This window comes from Elephantulus edwardii, unplaced genomic scaffold, assembly GCF_000299155.1.
Source record: "Elephantulus edwardii isolate Elephantulus edwardi_28Jun2011 unplaced genomic scaffold, EleEdw1.0 scaffold00078, whole genome shotgun sequence".
NCBI lineage: Eukaryota > Metazoa > Chordata > Mammalia > Macroscelidea > Macroscelididae > Elephantulus > Elephantulus edwardii.
Window position 1 is genome coordinate 12,030,663 of NW_006399828.1, and position 4,570 is coordinate 12,035,232.

The window sequence follows — 4,570 nt, forward strand, 5'->3', positions numbered from 1 at the left end:
GAATAGAAGTGTGTCAGGGATGTGTCCTGTCTCCATATCTCTTCAAACTATATGCTGAACAAGTCATTCAGGAGGATTTATGATGAGGAATGTGGAATCAGAATTGGAGAAAGACTCATCATTTTGCAGATGACACCACCCTACTTGATGAAACCGAGGAGGATCTTAGGCACTGCAATTTTCGTCAAGGACTGCAGTTTTCAATAAGGATTGAAACTCAACATTTAAAAAAATAAGAGAGAGGGAGAGAAAGATAATCACCCCTGGGCCAACTGACAGCACCATGATAGATTGAGAAACGATTGAGATTATTAATAGTTTCAGCTGGCTCAGGTTCACAATTAGTAGTCTTGGAACCAGGAGGCAGGAAATCAAAAGACTAATTGGATTAGAAAAGTCTTCTGTCATAGATTTCCCCAGAGTGTTGCAATCCAAAGATGTCAATCTAGAGACTGTGGTGTGTCTTATCCAGGCAGTGGTCTTTGCAATTACTTGCTGTGCATCAGAGAGCTGGACAACGAATAGGGATAACACAAGAATTTATGCCTTTGATTTGTGGTATTGGAGAAGAGTAATTAACATATTATGGACAGCTTAGAGGACAAATGAGTATGTATTGGGGATGGTGAAAACAAGTTGCTCCTTGGTGGCAAGAATTTTGAAGCTCCGTCTCTAATACTTCAGGCAGTTGGCCAGGAAAGACCAGTCTTGGAGAAGGACATTGTGCTTGGAGAGGAGGAGGGATAGCACAAGAGAGGAAGATCCTAGATGAGGTAGATTGGCACAGTGAGTAGGGTAATAGGTGTGGGCATGTGGGAGACAATGAGATGAGTTCAGTAAAGGACAAGGTTCAGAGCTATTGTACATAGGGTCTCTATGAGTTTCAGGTGACTCAACTTCACATAACAACAATGACAATATTAATGCCTTCCTCTTACTCCACATATTATTAAACCTTTTAGAACACTGAACATCATAGGGAGTTTATTGCACTGTTAACCCAAAGGTAAGTGTCTTCTTTCTGGCAATTTGAATCCACTTGCTACTCAGGAATAAATATGTACAATGCCTTCCTATGTAATTTGTAGTCTAAGAAATCCATTGGAGGGCCAACTATAGATTAAATCCTACATTATTGCAATGATGATGGACTTTGATAAATACTCTGAAATGTATAACTATAAATCCTGCTCCTCTTAGTATTAAGTTCTTATTAAAAACTGTTGAATAAACAAGACCCATTTCAAGACATAATTTATTGTATTTTAAATAGGGGACCAGTACCTTTAGACATAAAGATGTTTTGAGGAGCTTATCTACCTACTAGAAGCATTGACATTTTACCACATGATCAACATATAAAGAATAAAATATAAGTAAAAAATATTTGATAAATGTGCTACAAAATCACATGGTACTTTTATATTTTATACTATATGTTGTTGTTTAAAATAAGATTGACCTAAGCATTTATATATTTTTTTCATTTTAATTGATATATTAATGCATAAAGGGTGCTTAGTTATACGGCATATTATTTTTAAAGTAGAAGATTATAAAAATTGTTTTGCATTACATTTAAATTTAAAACCAAGCATAAAGTATCTGATACTGAGCTAAAAAAGTCTTCAGGTGGTGCTTGACTTATAAAATGTTCATATGATGAATTGCATTTACAATCATCCACTTTTTTATTTGTAGATCATATAATTAGGAATAGGTACTGTATATGAAGCTGCAGTGAAGAGTTTTCTGATATTACCATTGTCATGTCAACCTCAAGACAAGCTTGTTTAAATATATTGATAACCAAAGGTTAAAATAATGATTTAAAAAAATGATTTCTTATTCTTATTTCAAAACCCTTTACCACAAAGGTTAGAAACAGATTTTTTCCCATCATAAGAATATCTTGATACTTTGAACACTAATGAATAAAGATCAAAGAGGTTGTGGGATGATAACAAGGGAATCGTCCATAGAGAAAGCAAGAAATCATTAAAAAATAAAGAAAAGACAAAATAGATGTCAGTTGAGCCTTTAAAACTTACTCCAGAATGTAGAGAAGATAAAGAGAATAAAAGAAATCATAAAATTTCATAGCTAAACAGATTACAAAGGGCAGTGAAGAAGATAAAGGAAAATATTATAGTAAAATATTTAGAAAGGCCTGGAGTTAGAAAACCGACAGAGAAGAACATTTGATCTTTCTCAAGCTAAAATAAGGGCGGGGGGGTGGGGGGAGGGATTCAAGCTCAGCTTTCAATAGTGGTGGTTTCTATGACAAAAATATTGAATGACACAGAAAGCAATGCAAGAAAATCAAATGAATGGACAAATTCACTGTACCAAAAAGAATGGATTGCCATTTATTATTTCACTAAATATCATATTTTTAAGAAACTATATTGAAGGAAGAGGTACAAACTGCACTGAAGATATGGGGTAGGATAAGGCTTCAAGTTTGAAAGAATATAAGTTGAAATTTGACATTTCAACAGACTCAGCACTGCCTACTCTCATTCTTCTGTAACAAGAAACTTGAAGCTACTCAGTCAATCAGCAAGAAAAGATCCATCCATATTTGGCTCATTTCAAAGAAAAGTCATCAAGAAGAATATAAATTCACTCAATATCATTAATATTGCACAGACAAAAAAATTAAAGGAAAAATTTTAAAAATACTGCAGTCATACATGCACAGGGAACTGTCAGAAATTCATGGCGAGTTTCAGAAATGGGAGATCACTGTTGTTGTTAGATCTTGACTAATGCAAAGAGTACAAGAAATGTGTGTATGGGCATTTCATGAATTACAAAAAATAATTTAACTGTGAGGTAAATATCATCTTTGAAGACTGGGCAAAAGAGCAATGGCATTACTTTAGAGACTAAGGTGAACCTGTTTTAGGCTATGGTCTTTGCAATTACTTGCTACAGATCAGAGAGGTGGGCAATGATTAAGGATGGCAGAAGAAGAATTGATGCCTTTGATTTGTGGAACTGTAGAAGAATATTGAACATCCATGGACTGCCACAAGAACAAACAAGTCTGTCTTGGAGAGGTTAAAATCAAGTTGTTCCTTGAAGGCAAGAATTTGGAAGCCTCATCTCACATACTATGGGTTCTTGGCCAGAGGAATCCCTTCTTGGAGAAGGACATCATGCTTGGAAAGGTGGAGTTGTTGTTATGTGCCATCGAGTCGCTTGCGATTCATAGAGACCTTATGTACAACAGCCCTAAACTCCACTCTCTCCTGTGCCAATCACACTGTCTCTGACATTCCCATCCAGATTACCCCAGTCACTGAATCAATCCACCTCATAGAGGGCCTTCCCCTCCTGCACTGTCCCTCCACCCTACCAAGCATGATGTCCCCCTCCAAGGACCTCTCCCTCCTCACAACATGTCCAAAGTGTTTTAGATGGAGCCTCAGAATTATTGCCTCCAAGGAGCTGTCCGGTTTAACCCTTTCCAGGACAAATCTGTTTGTTTTCCTAGCAGTCCATGGTACTCTCAATACTCTTCTCCAGCACCACAGCTCAAAGGCATCAATTCTCCTTCTACCCTCCCTAGTAATTGTCCAACTCTCTGATACATAACAAGTGATAGCAAAGACCATGGCCTCTTTCAGACACACCTTAGTCTCCGGAGAGACACCATTGCTCTTCAGTACTTTAGAGAGGTCAGTAACAGCAGACTTTCCCATGACAATACATCTTTTAATTTCCTGTCTACGGGTGCCATGAGTGTTGACTGTAGAGCCAAGCAGACTAAAGTTGTGAACAATCTCAATCTCTTCACCATCCACCCTGATGTTGCCAATTGGTCCAGTGGTGAGAATCTTTACCTTCTTAACATTGAGCCTCAATCCATATTGAAGGCTGCAGTCCTTGACACTCTGCAGCAAGTGCTTCAGGTCTTCCTCAGTTTCAGCAAGCATGGTTGTATCATCAGCACATCGCAGATTGTTGATAGATCTTCCACCAATCTTGACCCCACATTCTTCCTCCTAGAGCCCAGCCTCCCGGATAATCTATTCTGCATACAGGTTGAAAAGGTATGGAGATAGGACACATCCCTGGCACACGCCCTTACCAATTTTGAACCATGCATTGTTTCCTTGCTCTGTTCTGATGACTGCCTCTTATGGCGACCTATTTTTCTCATTAGCACTATCAAGTGTTCTGGGATTCCCATTCGTCTCAAAGTCAGCCACAGTTTGTTATGATCCACAAAGTCAAATGCCTTTGCATAGTCAATGAAACACAGATAGACTTTCCTCTGGTGTTCCCTGCTTTCAGCTAAGATCCATCTAATATTAGCTACAATACCCCTAGTATCGCAACCCCTTCTAAACCCAAACTGGACTTCTGGCAGTTCTCTGTTGATGTGCTGTTCCAGTCATTTATGGATAATCTTCAGTAGAATCTTGCTTGCATGTGAAATCAATGATATTGTTCTGTGGTATCCACACTCTGTTGGGTCGCCCTTCTTTGGGATGGGAACAAATATAGATCTCTTCCAGTCAGTTGGCCAAGTGGTTGTTCTCCAGATTTCTTGGCACAA